Here is a 16,553-nt window from a genome sequence, read left to right on the forward strand (position 1 = left end):
GGCACTCTGGACTCAGTGGTTGGGAACATCACTGCCAGAGCATGGGTAGTAGAATTTCTTCCTGAAGACACAAGAGATTCCTCACAGACATGTGCTAAGACGAGCTTAAGCTTCAACTGTCTGTCTTTAAATGTGACTTTTTTTTTCAAACAGTACAAAACAAAGTAAAGCTTCTTATCACACATTTTGGTTTATACTAGTTTATACAGAAAAAAAAGGTTTTGTTTAAGAACACCATTCTGATCATGCTGAGCGGTACCTTGCTTTTTGAGAATTTCTATTTATTTCACTATATCACATGAAGAAGGGACTCAAAATCTAGCCTTTAAATGAAAAATATTCATTACCTGATGAATAGCCAGATATTGTGATCTGATGTGTCATATGAATCCTGCACTGTCAAATAAGGATATAAACTCACAGACTCATTAAAATTTTATACACGCATCATTTAGGTCTTTTTGGAAATAAATTGTTGGGCCAGATCCTCAGTCTTGCCTAAGTCCATTTTATGCTACATCCCAGTGAAGCTGATTGCTCCAGAATGGACTTTAGACTGTTTCTCTGTTGGCTTGATACCACCTGCTTTCTGGTTGGGTACAGAGTATGGTAGTGGTATGAAGAAGTGTGCTGGGGTAACCTGGGCATCAGGGTGCCAGAGAGCACCCTTAGGCTGCTCTAAGGTGCACCAATGGCCTCCTGCAGCCCCAGAATCAGGCCAGTGGCTTACAGATATCTTCCCTTCTTCTTGTCCCTTCCGTTGGTCTTTTTCTGGACATAAATTGTAGAGGTAATATTGATAGAGGCAATTTGCTCCATGGTTTCTGCCCCTAATCCTCCCCCAATTAAAATCAGCAGTTCTCCATATTATAATACATACCCATTTAGCTGTAGTGTATGCCTGGCTATGCTAAAAATGGCACTGGCATATCCAAATTTTGTTCTTATCCAGAATGTTTTCTGTATTTATTTAAGGGCCCAATTGTGGAATTATTATGCAGATGGCCAGCACAGGGATTTTGCACCTCTTAAATCTTCAGAACAGATGTTTTCAGTCTCCAGAATCTCTGACCCTGATCCAAAGTGTTGTAAAGTCCTCTATTTCACCCAGTGGTAAGCCCTTATATAAATAGTCCCATTGTTGTAACTGATAATGATAAGGACCTCCTTTGAAAAGCGCTTTGAGCTCTATGGATAAAAAGCACTATTTAAGAACTAGGTATTGTTATTATTAATTATTATTATTTGAGTGCTCATCAATATAAAATTCCTTTTTCCACAGCCAGGCTCTTAATTTGCTGAATGATTGGTAGAATTTTTTGGCATGGAAGGGATTTCAGGATATTGGCTACATATAGCACACTAGTATCACACAGGAAAAGAGATACTGTGCTCAAGATGGCAATAAACACTGCCACTTGATAGCCTCATTAGGAACATGAGCACTTTAGGTAGAAGTTTCAAGGCAAGCAGTAAGGAACTAAGAAAATGCTTATGTCCATAGTTAGGGCTTTTGGTGTTATAACATTTAAGATATATGCTACATGAAAGGGGTGATCTCCAGATTAAATTTCTTTCTGGTATGGTTCTTCACAGAACCTCAGCTGTTTTATATGCAACCATAAAAATTTGCAGGGAAATATATTTCATCTTTATTTGTGTGTAACTAATAAAATATTTGCTGATGCTCAGGAAACATGTTTATATAAAGTGTATATTATATGGTCTTGTATTCTTTTTCTTCCTAAGCTTATTACAGGAATCCCAGTGCAAAGTAGTTAGATGTCCAGGTTGGCAACATGGGAAAGCCACATCCAGTTACAACATGTCCGTAGGGTAGGCTCATCACCAAGCAACTTTATTGTCCTTGATATATGGAAATTACGCTAGGGGGATTCTAGTGCTTACTCTAGCTTTAGACGCTCATTATCTTATCAAATTCCACTTTCATCCTAAAGAAGTGAAGTTGTCTGACTTCATTCTGAGAAGGACTATCTACTGTTTTACCACAAGTTTATTTAAAAAAAAAAGAGGGGGAATGGAGAGGGCAACTTTATATAAAATCTTAGCGCACACACAAGCAATAATCTGATGTATTAAAAGAGTATTGCAACAAACACGCTAACTTCATCTCAGGTTTGTGAAAATAGTTTCTCCTTAATTTCTGACATTAGTTAAAATGATCAGAAATGGGTTTGTCCAGCAAGCAAACCAACACAAAACATCTTAGCATTTCATTTTCCTTATAGCATGTCCTGTCACCCCCTATTTTTGTAGACAGACTAATTAATTTAGTTGCATATGTTTCTCAACGAAAAATTGGATCAATCTAAAGCATCCCACACCAGAAAATACACAGTTAATATGTCAGGATAGCTTATGTTTTGTGTGGTTTGCACCTCCAAAAACATAAAAACAGCTTCATAAAAATCACCCAGCTGTTTACTTTGAAAAACCCTTTAAATAAATAGAAGTAGTTACACTGACACAATATATTTTAGTGCTTATAAAAGCCCTTGCTATATATTGTACATGAGCATATATTGCCACACTGCAGTACTCCAGAGTTATTAATTCAACTGGCTTTGACTGCAAGCTTTAAAATAAAGGTCAGCCATGTAAACACAAACTTTGCAGAAAACCGCAATCAAGGGTGATGATTCATTTTTTTTAATTTTCAATATGCATGATGCTATATTGCAGAAGAGTTTTAAAGAAATGAATGCAAGTGTACTTTACACAGTACTGTGCCTGGAACACTTTCACAGAATTTTTTTACTTGGGTTGAACTCTCTACAAACATACACTTTCTTCAGTATTTTAGCTAATTGAGTTGAGAATCATCTCATTTTATGTTTGTTGTCTCAGGGATACCTACACCAATGTCCAATCTGGAAGGACAAGTCTTCATTAAATGAGAAATTAGATACTCAGTTAATGAAGCTTTTGATGACTGACAGAAAATCTGTGATATATTCTCTGTCTGAATCCCTTAATAGGTTTACAGAGTTAAATCTAACGTTGGTCTTCCATTAACAGCAAGACTTTGCTGGCTGGAGTGTTCTGCTTTTTTAATTATTTAGTGACTCAGTAGCACAGACAGCCTCTACAAAAGCCCAATGATCATATGCAGCAACAAATGAATGCCATAATCTTAACAAGATTATCATAATAAAGAGTCATCAGAGAAATTAAAATTATGTGCTTTAATTACAAAATTATAACCCCATTAACTTCTCTGCATGAAAAGTGGGAGTTGGGGAATAAAGAGAAAGAACCCATAGATGGCTATTAAAAACTCTAGAGCAAGTTAAAGTGGGGGAAATATGCTATGTGGGCTCAAATATTACAGGTAATTTATTTTGTAGCATATATTTGATGCAGATTAGTGTTTCCAAAATTAAACAATGGGAAATGTACAAGTTTTGAGTTTTGGTTTTTCTTCCCCTTCCCTCCCCCTCAAAATTTTTGTGTTTACCAGTCTAAGCTAAGCACAGTCAAAGGCTGCAAACTTAAAAGCAGACCCTTATTTAAATATGCCTAAAGCTGTGAAATAATTATGCCCTAAATAAGTTATTAGAACAATATTGCCACTAATGCATTATTTATGTCTATTTGTTCAAAAGTTTGTAACAGCAAAAGTACTGAAGTGACGTTTTCAAAGACATTAACATGAAAATTAGAAGAATCTGAAGAGAAAAAAAATATTCAAAGAGCAACTTCTTGCTAAGATAGTCTTCAATAATGTATACACCAGCTACATTTTTTACTGTTAATATACACATGCAATATTCATAGGCCTACTTTAAAGCTTTCTTCATATTACGTTTGCATGTATAAATAAAAAAATACATTTTACAACAGTGTTTTAAAGTATTGTTATGACACAAAATAATACATTTTAAAAAATCTACACATTTTATTATATGCAATTCAAGTAGTAAATAGTGATGAATTTTCTTGCTACTAGATTAATTATTTTTTTTAATTAGACAGTTCAGTGCAATTATATTAAATGTAAGGTGATCTGCACCTTTTGAAGATTAAATAAAAGGGAAAATAAGTGAATGTATTATATTCAGTGAAGCATGTGATTAGATTTTAATGCAGCTGCAATCTCATTCGTTTGTCATAGAAAAAAAAATTGTGATCCTGTACACAAATCAGTACAGAAATCTGCTTATAACTTCCCCCCGCCCCCCGCCACAGAACAACAAATTTTAGTTCATAAAATAGCTTTAACAACATTGCGATCAAGCTACCAGCAAAACATATACAACTAAAACTGAGCTCTCAATGTATTTTATGCCATATCTACTTACAAGTTGAAATAAAAACAACAACAAAATACAAGCTACACAAAAGCTTTTAGTTTCCATTATCCACATTGTGGATGTTAGCTTCCCCTAATCTATGAGAGAGTTTTATAGAATCACATAAAATTCAGGCGGCCCATGAGTAATTGACCTTTTGGGTCTACAAATAATGGTTTCTGTGGGTTCTTGTCTACCTTTTCCAAGTATCCTGGAGTGATTGAATGACAATCAATGAACTGGCAGTTATTTCATTGCTGTATTAATCCTCTGCAGAGGAAATAAATATGCTTTTTGTGGGTTATCAGTTCTCATTCTCTTAAAGTTTCCTTCTAGTCAAGAACCTGATATTCTTAGATTCCTTAGTTATGTGTAAGATATCATCACTGTTCTGAAAACCCTCAACAGACTCTGGCAGCTTTGAAAAACTATCTCCAGGCCAAAATATTGTAAACATGTTGGATTTGTATTCACTGTAATGTCACAAATACGTGATTTCCATAAGTGTGTTTTTGTGAATACCTGTACTGGGACTGTACAATAAAGACTGTTGTGATCTCTCCGTCTTGTTACTTGACAAAGCCTATGAGAATGAAATGTTTGCCAGTTTGTCAGATATAACACAGATCATCTCCTCTCATGACAAACGAAAGTCTTTAGCAAAAAGAACGAAGAGTACCTGTGGAACCTTAGAGACTAATAAATTTATTTGAACATAAGCTTTCATGGGCTAAAACCCACTTCATCGTATGCATGCAGTGGAAAATACAGTAGGAAGATATATATATATATATATCTTGATCAATTGTGATCAATTAAGGTGAGCTATTATCAGCAGGAGAAAAAAAACCTTTTGTAGTGATAATCAGGATGGCCCATTTCCAACAGTTGACAAGAAGATGAGAGTAACGGGGCGGGGGGGGGTTGGGGGGGGATAAGCATGGGGAAATAGTTTTACTTTGTGTAATGACCCATCCGCTCCCAGTCTTTATTCTTAATTTAATGGTTTCCAGTTTGCAAATTAATTCCAATTCAGCAGTCTCTCGTTGGTGTCTGGTTTTGAAGTTTTTTTGTTGTAATATTGCAACTTTTAGATCTGTAGTCGAGTGACCAGGGAGACTGAAGTGTCGGAGAACACTTAATTGATCACTCTCATTATAGTGTGTATGGCATCACCCATTTTTTCATGTTCTCTGTGTGTATATATATATATTTTCCAACTGTATTTTCAACTGCATGCATCCGATGAAGTGGGTTTTAGCCCACAAAAGCTTATGCTCAAATAAATTTGTTAGTCTCTAAGGTGCCACAAGTACTCCTCATTCTTTTGCTGATACAGACTAACATGGCTACCACTCCGAAGTGTTTAGTTATCTCAACTAAAGGTAAAAGTATATGCAATATATTTCAGTAAGTTATATCATCCTTTTTGCTCAAATGATATTTTAGTGGCAGCATGCAAAATTATAGCCGGCTGCAGCCAAGCTCTCCTGCTATTTACCAGGTTCTTAAAAATCCCTATGGATATCCTCAATAAAAAGTTACAATATATTTCAATGAAATGCTTGTTACTTCCCATATACATCCTACAAGAGCCAACCCTGTGCCAACGAAACAATCTGGCATACTGGTGCATATTGTCTACTCTTCTACACTGAGTTCTGTGGCGGTTCAATGACAAGATGCAACACAGCTTTTAGCAAGCAAGCAGGCTGGTCTCTGCTAACGGGCTTCCCCTGTCAGCTTTCCACCTTCCCCTTTATTCTCTCTCTCTCCCCCCGCGCATTACATTCTCCAACAGATAAAAGGAATACACTGGCTTTGTTTAACATTCTTATTTACCAATTTCTATCTACCGCATTCCTTGCTCTCGGGCCTTGAGCCCAGTCCTGGGAGGCTTCCCACGGTTCATGTCATCTTGGCGAGATTCCAGGGTTGATGCCCTTGGATGGAGCAGTGTGTGCACTACTCCTACACAACACTCCGGGTGTGCCCTGAATGTTGCCAAGCGCATAAACCTTTATGAATCCTACATCCCCTCCTTTTTTGTTTATTTGTGCTCGGCCATCTCATGGTAGCCATCAATTTGCTTTTGCAAGCCAATTAACTCCCGGACAGGCAAGGTCATAACTCGTGGAGCCTGCCAGGGCGGGTCTCGACAAAGCCTTAACAAAAAGGAATACATTGTACACAGCAGCAGCAAAAAATAAGCTTAAGAAGGTAAAGTGTAATTGGCCGGGCCCCGTTAGTCATGCTAAAGTACTGGGAAGAGAGGTTCGAGTAAGCGGCGAGCATCATCTCATTCCCAATTTCCTCAGGGTGATGATATACTGGAATAAGGCACGTACCTAACAATTCTTCAGCTGCTACAAAATCAAATAAACAAAAGTGGGTAACATTTGCTATTGAAGCCAATATTTCCCATAGGTTATATGTCATTCGGGCCCGTAACGAAGAAGCGCTCCCGAGTCAACCCCTCCAGGAAATAGCAGGCACAAAAGGCATACAATCAGTACAGAATTAGCAGTAATTTGGGCAAGAATCGCCACAAACAAAGTTTCAGGAGTCTCTGGCTGTTGGTTTGCTGCAGTCTTCGTTGAGCCGCGGCGACCAATGCTTTTACTGCTCCCCATGTCACGGGCTGGCTTGGGACGCTACGCCTCTTCCATTTCCGTCCCGCCGTTGTCGACCTGGGGGGCACCGTGTTTTCCTCCAAGGTCAGCTGAAAATCCGGTATGGGGTTCGACAGCCCCTGGTGCCACGCCATGCTGTTTCAGTGCCAGTCGCACACACCGGGCCGGAACCCACAACGGTCCTGCAGGGAGAGACACAGCAGCATATCCCCGACCCCAAGTGATTAGTGGTACTGGGCCCAGCCACTGCGGATCGGGCAGCTGACGGTAATAGACACGCGGTCTTTCCAGTACCTCGGACTTATGAAAGTGCCGATCCGCGGGGGTCTGCTGATCTGCATTCAGCGTTAAATTATTTAGAGTAAACAAAAGGATATGCATTTGTTGCTGAATGTCTCCTAAGGTTCGGAGATGCAGCTCCCCTTGTTTTAATTGTTTATCGAGCAGGGTTTTTAGCGTGCGGTTTGCATGTTCAACAATAGCTTGGCCTGTGGAATTATAAGGGATCCCGTGTTTAAGACGGACGTCCCATTGGGCACAAAAGGTGGAGAGGGCTGTGGAGCAATAGGCCAGGGCATTATCCGTTTTTATCTGGCTTGGGTGACCCATAACTGCAAAACAGGCTAGCAAATGGTGAATAACTTTGGCAGTGGCTTCCCCATGCTGTGGGGTCGCCCAAAGGAATCCCAAATAGGTATCAATGAAAACATGTAAAAACGAATGGGGCAGAATTGTGGCACGTGAGTGACATCCATTTGCCACAGCTGATTCGCTGTGGTACCTCTGGGGTTAACGGCATAAGAAAAGGTAGGGGCAGCAGCGGCACAGTGGGGGCAGGAAAGAACAACAGAACGTGCATGATCAGCAGGAATATGAAACTGTCGGGCCAAGACAGAGGCAGACTGATGAAAAAAGGCATGGCTTTCAATGGGGTCAGAAAAAAGGGAATTTACCTGACCACATAACACGCGATCGGCGCGCGCATTGCCCTCAGTGAGTGTCCCAGGCAGAGGGGTATGACTGCGAATATGAGCAACAAAATAAGGAAAATTACGAGTGGTGATGAGATACTGTAAGGACAGAAACAGGCGAAGGAGGTCCGCATCGACCTGAGTGGTAATGAGGGCAAGGGGTAAATAATCAATTACCTGATAAACATAATGCGTGTCCACAATCAAATTAAAGGGACAATCAGCAAAAAATTGAAAGGCCAAAATAACAGCAGCTAATTCCAAGGACTAGTGAAGCTCTCCAAGCGCTGTGCATGCAAATATTGTTGTACAAGTGAATGAAGCGCTTTCAGCTTTTCTAGAGGGAGCGGCCACTGGTCAATCCATACGGGCTCTAAGGATTGCCATACCAATGGTAATGCGGATGGCAAGGTGGGTGAGGGAGGATTTTGGGCCATTATATATTAATATCGAGGGTGGTGTCCAGCTTTGTAAGTAAATCACGGCCCCAAATATTGAGGTGGACAGGGAGTACAAAAGGGCGGATCGTAGCAAGGGCACGGCCTCCTGGTTTAGAGACCGTGACCCAAGACAAACTTTGGCGTCCGGGTTTGCTACCCCCAATCCCCCACAACTCTTTAGAAGGAACTGTTGGCCAACCGACCGGCCACTCCGGATCACGAATCACCGTAATGTCAGCTCCAGTGTCCACCAACCCTGTAAAAGGAACATAATTTAAGAGAAGTGTTAATTGAGGTTTCGAGGGGCGGACCGACATTGTCAGAGCAACAAGTGGAGAGGACGTGTTGTGAGACGGCGACTGAGCCAGCGTCGATCCAAAGCCGCCTCTGCCCCGGGTTCGATCCTCTGCGGCTGGCATCTGATAGGGGACTAAAATCAATTGTGCAATTGACCGTCCACGCGGGAGCGACTGCGGAAGATGGGTCCACACCTGAACCTTAATAACACCGGTGTAATCGGCGTCAATGACTCCTGGGATGACAAAAAAACCCTGTTTCCCAGCATGTGAGCGAGGGAGAACCAGACCCACAAATCTGGCAGGGAGAGGTCCCGTCACCTGTGTAGGTATGGCGCAAACCTCCCCCGGCAACTGAAAATCAGCGTCCTCCTGCATAATCAAATCAAGCCCTGCGCTTCCGGCAGTCACCGCCCTCATGGAGTCTATGGATTGTAAGGCAGAGGAACAGTTGTCTGAGTGGGAAACACCCCCGTTTGGCCCTGGGTTCGGGGGGGACCCGTCGTGCAGTTTCCCGACCCGCTACGACACTGATTAGCCCAGTGATAGCCCTTCCGACACTTGGGGCACTTCTTTGAGGGGCAGGCGGGCGCCGTCGATGAGCGGCACTCCCGCTGAAAGTGACCCTCCTTACCACAGCGGTAACAACGCTTCCCTCCTTCCCGCTTTTCCGCAGGGCGGCAGCCAGAACTCCAGCTTTATGTGCTTGGGTTCCGATGTTTTGGCACGCCCGCAGCATGTCCGACAGCTCTAAAATTCCAGAGGCTTGTGCAGCCTGGAGAGCATGGCGGCAATCCTCGTTTGCATTTTCAACTGCCATTTTTAACAGGATCTCCTGAGCTGCCGCAGGGTCGGAGGATAGCCTCCTGTCGGAGGATAGCCTCCTGCAATCTGTTGGTAAAATCCATAAAGGACTCTGATGCACCCTGACGGATACTGGCAAAGCTTTTGGTAGGCCTGCCCGAATCTGGGACCTTCCGGAAAGCATGCTGGGCGCAGGTGGAAATAATGGGGAAGACGGCCTGAGGGAGTTGAGACTGCAGCTGCACGGTAGCAAACTGGCCCTCCCCTGCCAACTGCTCATAAATGATACCTTGCTCTCTATATACCTGGGCTTGGCGTTCCGCCATCTGCCGATACTCACTAAGCCAAATAACATACTGACTAGGTGTCAGCATCATGCGCAACAGCGCCTTCCAATCTTCAGGGATCAGGGTGTACCCACTACCTAGCCCTTCAATGAGACCACGTACATACGTACTAGTGAGGCCGAACTCGCGAATTGCTTTCTTTACCTCTCTGATCACCGAGTAGGGCAAACTGACCCAGTTTGCAACCTGGTTGCCCTGGCCATCATCCTGCCAGGTCACCAGACAAACTGAGACCAGATCAGCCAGCTCCTCTGCTGTAATATCTGAGCGAGTCTTCGCTGCGTGAACCATTTGTTGCACCAGCGAAAGCCCCTGAGCAGACGCAGACGACCCCCCGGGGGGCCCCGGAGCATGGAGCCCCATGGGCGGAGGGTGATCACACACCGGCTCCGGTGGGGAAGACCAGGGAGGCGGTGGTAATAGAGGCACTGGGGGCGAAGCAGGGGGAGGGATGGTTGCAGGAGTGGACGGGGGTAGCGGGATCAGCAGCCCCTCTGTTGGCGCTGGAGAGGTTCTTTCTGAGGTGACACACTGTGTTACATCGGTAGGAGGGGGGGTGGCTGCAGGAGCCGACGGGCGTGGCGAGATCACCAGCCTCGCGAGGGAGGGCCTGTCCGAGGCGACACGCTGTATCGCGTCACAGCAGAGGTGCCAGGCCTGTAAAGCCTGCACGGGCGCCCGAGGCTCTTTGTGCAATGTCTGGCCCAACCACTCCCAGTCCGCTAGCTTAAGGGTTCCGGCTTCAGGGTACCACGGGCATTGGGCACTCACCTCCTGTAGCAGGAGAGTGAGTTCTCGAGTGGGGCAATCATGCTGAGCCTTACGCAGCAAATACTGTAGCTCATTGCGGTGTTGCACTTGCAAAGCAGAGAGGGAGCTTCCCATACTTACCACAATGAAAAATACTCACCGGGATCCACGAAGCGGATGAGTGACGCGTCTGAAACCCTTGCCGGGCGAGGTGAGTGCTGAGGGCCCCACGTTTGGGCGCCAGTTGTGGTGGTTCAATGACAAGACGGAACACAGCTTTTAGCAAGCAAGCAGGCTGGTCTCTGCTAACGGGCTTCCCCTGTCAGCTTTCCACCTTCCCCTTTATTCTCTCTCTCTCCCCCCGCGCATTACATTCTCCAACAGATAAAAGGAATACACTGGCTTTGTTTAACATTCTTATTTACCAATTTCTATCTACCGCATTCCTTGCTCTCGGGCCTTGAGCCCAGTCCTGGAAGGCTTCCCACGGTTCATGTCATCTTGGCGAGATTCCAAGGTTGATGCCCTTGGATGGAGCAGTGTGTGCACTACTCCTACACTACACTCCGGGTGTGCACTGAATGTTGCCAAGCGCATAAACCTTTATGAATCCTACAGAGTTCCTAATTCATAATTGATAATGCAAAGGATACCTAATGCCAATGGGTGCAAATGGATCCATTGGGGGAAATGCCATTTCTAATGCATGTTATACTGGCTCATGCTATCCAATGTTTGAGTTCAGTGTTTAACTATGGATGAAAATTTAGGTTTTAACATAGCCAGGGAAGTTCCTCTATCTGAGCCTACCAGACTTTTTTATATAGTTAGATTTATTTGCTATTCTAGGAGGCTTGTCTGAAATTTTTAATCAGAGTAGAAATCTCCTGGAGATCAATATCATAAATATACAGAAGAAACTTGGAGAGATTGGAGCATGAGGAGAACAGCAGCAGACATTTTAACACAGTTTATTTCAAATAGACTGAAAACATGATGAAATTCTTGCTGCTTATTATTGAAGATGAGTAGGCATGTTATCTGGCCCACCAATTATAGAGTGCCCCTTTTTTACAGTTACTCATTGAAATGATTTACTTCTCGTGCACAGGTTCATACTTGTCACTATTGGTGGAGATTATTGCTAACTTGCCATTTAGTCAATCCAGCTATGTTAATTTAGAGGTAGCCTGAAATTGAAAGATTTGCTGCCTACAGTACTTGCAGTGAGTAACATTTACTCATTAGTAGACAGGTTACATGGCCTACAGATTGGCTACAAAAAATAAATGGGGTGTTCAGGACCTGAATCAGTAATTTGCATGTCATTGGCAGCTGGAGTTAAGCCAAACATCTCATTAGTATGTCGTACCTCTGGCACAGAATGAAGAAGAATACCAAAATGCATAAAACAAAGGGGGAGATAAAAGGAAAGCGTGAAATGGGGAAAGACCTTCTTCTCTGTGCTGTGGACTTCCTAATGGATGTTTCACAGCCCAGGAGATTACCATATGGTATATAGATGCACTTAGCTAACATACTGGTGTTTGATTAGTTATTTGCAGGTAATTAAAAATATTTTGGACAATACTGGATAGCAAATGACAAAGCAGTTTTGTAATAGAGTCTGAGCTCATATAATTGCTCATACCTCTTCAACTCACTCCTCTCTTTCTGGAAATTAGCAGAGATTGCTTTTAGATTTATTTGGCTTAATATGCAATGACACCCATCATGGGTGGGGTTGGGGGCTTTTTTATTTATATTTTATTTAAAAGAAAATCCCCAAAATAAGGAAGGATTGAGAGGCAGACAGCAGAATGGAAAATCGAAACAATGGGAGGGGAGGAAAAAGAGAGGAAGGAAGGGATACTGGGAGGGGAAAGTGACACCTCGGTTTCCATCTGCTGGATGTCTAAACATCAAAGGTTTCTAAAAAGTTAGACCACAGCTTTTAAATTTTTTCTGAGGTCCCCCTTCTTTGAAACATTGCTGATAGACCAGCCATGTCACTGGGCAAACTTCCAGCTGTGGAGGCAATTTTCTTGTCCATCTAAGCTATACGAGTCTTTTCTCTGCAAGTGCTGCTCTAGAGAACCAACATTTCCATAAGGATGGTGTTTTTAAAAAGCTCTTCACATTGGACTCCCTGGTCACACTGAAGTCTAAGGGAGGTTTAACATTTGCTACAATAGGGGCAGCATTAGGTCAATGTTGAGTGCTTTTGAAAATCCTATCCTTTCTATTAGTCTTATTGCTGCATTTTTGTTGTTTGCTGAGAGGAGAAATAAGGGTCCAAATAACCTTTCAGTGAGCAATACATGTCCTTCCTTGCATTATTCAATAGAATCTTTGTTTTCTCTACAGTTGCGATAGTCTTCTTTTAGTTAGTAATCAATATGAACATAGAATGATTAATGGAAAGGGGTTCTTTTATGTGAAAATATTCCTGAGACTGGAGAAATGGGAACAACAAAGGTTAAGCAACAGCAAATGTAATATATTCCATAACTTCTGACTCTCACTAAACATTCTTAAGCCTCACACTATTGGCCATATTTGACATTTTGAAAACAAAATGCAGAAGGGAAATATTTGAAATTCAGAGTCCCAAATTTTTCTTCGAAGACAAAGAACAGTCTCTCTCTGGACAAATTAATATTTAACTATTTATACAAAGTGGAAAAGATCCAGTAGGAGAAATCAAGAGACTGACTCTACAGCTCACTTGTCTGTGATGTTTGAGAAACTGGTTCGGGTTGTGGCTCTGAATCATGTAGAGCAGGAACTTGAGGCTGATCTCTCACATCTCAAGTGAGTGCCCAAACCATTGGACTATTGACTATTCTCAGGCCTCTTTCTCTTGTGCTAAAAACAAAGAATAAGAAATAGACAGGTATAATTTTTGGTCTATATGACAATGAATGAAAACAATATTAAAACCTCAATTTTTCACAAAATGGAATTCTTGTTTACCAGATAGCCCTACTTAGGCTCCTAAGTCCCATTTTAAAAGTGATTTAAGCACTTAGGAACCTGAATCTGAAACTTGAGGTAACTAAATGAGGAAAATATATCGACAAACAACTGCAGATGAAAACAGTTGAATGTCCCTCAGCTCTGACTTTCTTGATTGCTAGTCAATCATTCTTTGTCTGGAATGGCTCATAGGCTGTGATCCAGAGCTCGCTGGAGTAAACGTAAGGATATCAGATTAGGCCCTTACTGCCAGAACAGCAGCAGCAGAATCAGTGGATAAAATCATGGTGAGAAGCCGACAAATCCCAAAGCATTGTTTGCTTTCTATTCTGATCTGTTGTGTAGTGTTGTTGTGCAGAATTAGACAGCTGCTGCCTGCAGCTGCAGATCTGTCTGTATTTCAGGGATGGGCAAAGTGCTTATGTATAGTTTGTAAACTGTATAGAGCTATGGAGTCTTTGCATGGATAACTAAAATTCATAAACATATCTGAATAAGGTCAGTATTTAAAATAAAAGCGGTAACTTTTTAAAGTGACCCTTAATTTGAAGGTCCTAATTCATATGTGCCCAATTTGACACACCTAGGATCTGGTTTTCAAAAGTACTGATATAAGCATGGTCTAAATGAACTCTCCCCTGACAGCTAGCTGGGGAGAGGGAGAGACTTCAGGAGCAAACTGTATTTACATGAACACACCTACTCTGCATAGGTATCTAGCAGACAGGAGCTGTGTAGCTCCTGTGAAAGTAAGAGGGGTGGGGACAGATATCACAGCCAGGAGATGTGGACTCTTCCTAAGGGTCCCTGGTCTGGTTTGACCTGTTCCTTCCCAATGTTCAAAGATAGAGCTAAATCAGTGGTTCTCAAACTAGGGCTGCTGCTTTTTCAGGGAAAGCCCCAGCGGGCCAGGCCTATTTGTTTACCTGCTGTGTCCGCAGGTTTGGCTGATCGCGGCTCCCATTGGTTGTGGTTTGCCGCTCCAGGCCAATGGGGGCTGCAGGAAGTGGTATGGGACGAGGGATGTGCTGGCCGCCCTTCCAGCAGCCCCCATTGGCCTGGAGTGGCGAACCGCGGCTAGTGGGAGCCACGATTGGCCAAACCTGTGGACGTGGCAGGTAAACAGATCAGCCCGGCCTGGCCCACCAGGGGCTTTCCCTGAACAAGTGGCGGCCCTAGTTTGAGAACCACTGAGCTAAATGGACTTCATTAGGAACCTTTTGTATTTTAAGTACTCAATAAGAGCTGAAATCACTTGTGGTGGGGCAGTGTTTCTGCCCAGCCTGCTGAGAGCTAAAAATCACTAAGAGACTGACCTACAGAGGTCACAGCAGACAGGCAGGTGGCAGCAGAAGGTGACTGATGGGTGGCTAGAGAAAGTGGTGAGTAGATGAGCATCCAGGCAGCGAGGAACAGTGGAGAGTGGAGTGTCCAGGAAGCAAGGAACAGCGGCTGGTAAGGTGGACAGCAGGGAGGAACACCGGCGGGTGAGGCGGCCAGCTAGAGCAAGTGCTCAAATGGTAGAGCAAGCCAGGTGCCTTTTTCCCTGTGTGGGAAATGAACTCACACAGATGTAGCTCTGAACCCAGGGTCCTCATTGACCAAGTACAACCACTGTGAACAGGGTATGGTGAGGGAGCAGAGGGGGGCACAGTAAAGGAAATTTTGGTTGTTGAACTTGTCATAAATATAAAGGGAAGGCTAGCCACCTTTAAATCCCTCCTGGCCAGAGGAAAAAACCCTTTCACCTGTAAAGGGTTAAGAAGCTAAAGATAACCTTGCTGGCACCTGACCAAAATGACCAATGAGGAGACAAGATACTTTCAAAGCTGGAGGGGGGGAGGGACAAAGGGTTCTCTCTGTCTGTGTTGGTTTTTGCTGGGACCAGGAGCAGGAATGTAGGTCAGAACTCCTATAAAGAGTTAATAAGCAATCTAGTTAGATATGCGTTAGATTCTGTTTTGTTTAAATGACTGATAAAATAAGTTGTGCTGAATGGAATGTATATTCCTGTTTTTGTGTCTTTTTGTAACTTAAGGTTTTGCCTACAGGGATTCTCTATGTTTTGAATCTGATTACCCTGTAAGGTATTTTCCATCCTGATTTTACAGAGGTGATTCTTTTACTTTTTCTTCAATTAAAATTCTTCTTTTAAGAACCTGATTGCTTTTTCATTGTTCTTGAGATCCAAGGGTTTGGGTCTGTGTTCACCTATGCAAATTGGTGAGGATTTTTATCAAGCCTTCCCCAGGAAAGGGGGTGTACGGCTTGGGGGGATTTTTTCAGGGGGGAAGACGTTTCCAAGTGGGCTCTTTCCTGGTTATATTTTGTTAGACACTTGGTGGTGGCAGCAATAAAGTCCAGGGACAAAAGGTAAAATAGTTTGTACCTTGGGGAAGTTTTAACCTAAGCTGGTAAAAATAAGCTTAGGGGTTTTTTCATGCAGGTCCCCACATCTGTACCCTAGAGTTCAGAGTGGGGAAGGAACCTTGACAGAACTCAAGAACATGAAGCAGAAGACTCTTCTCCACTCACTCTGGGGTGAGTGTCCTGCTCACAGTTTTATGTTTATGAATCCTGCTTATGGAATTTTCCCTAATTAATGTCGGGTGACTTCTCTCCTTCCATTAAAATTTTATTTTCTACACTCAGACTCTGTGTTTGCGAGTGGTGAAATATTGCTTCTCAGAGGCACCCAGGGGTGATATGTAATTTCCCCAGGTTACTGGGTGGGGGGCTCGAGCCAGTTCTGTATTGTTTTGTTGAAAAGGAACTCCTGGATATTGAATCCATCCCTGGTTGCTGCAGGCTACACCTGGCAGAAGGATTACACTGAATAATACAGTTGATCAGAGAATGGACAATAATTTTGTAACTTTTAAAAGGTTTGTTACTGTTTTGGGGTTTTTTTTGTTGGTTAATATTTGCAAAAAAAATTTGCACCTAAAAGATATTCAGCATCTTTCCCAATTATGTCATAGATGTGTTGAGCTGGGCACTATTTCAAATTTGACCATAAT

This window comes from Natator depressus, chromosome 1, assembly GCF_965152275.1.
Source record: "Natator depressus isolate rNatDep1 chromosome 1, rNatDep2.hap1, whole genome shotgun sequence".
Classification (NCBI taxonomy): domain Eukaryota; kingdom Metazoa; phylum Chordata; order Testudines; family Cheloniidae; genus Natator; species Natator depressus.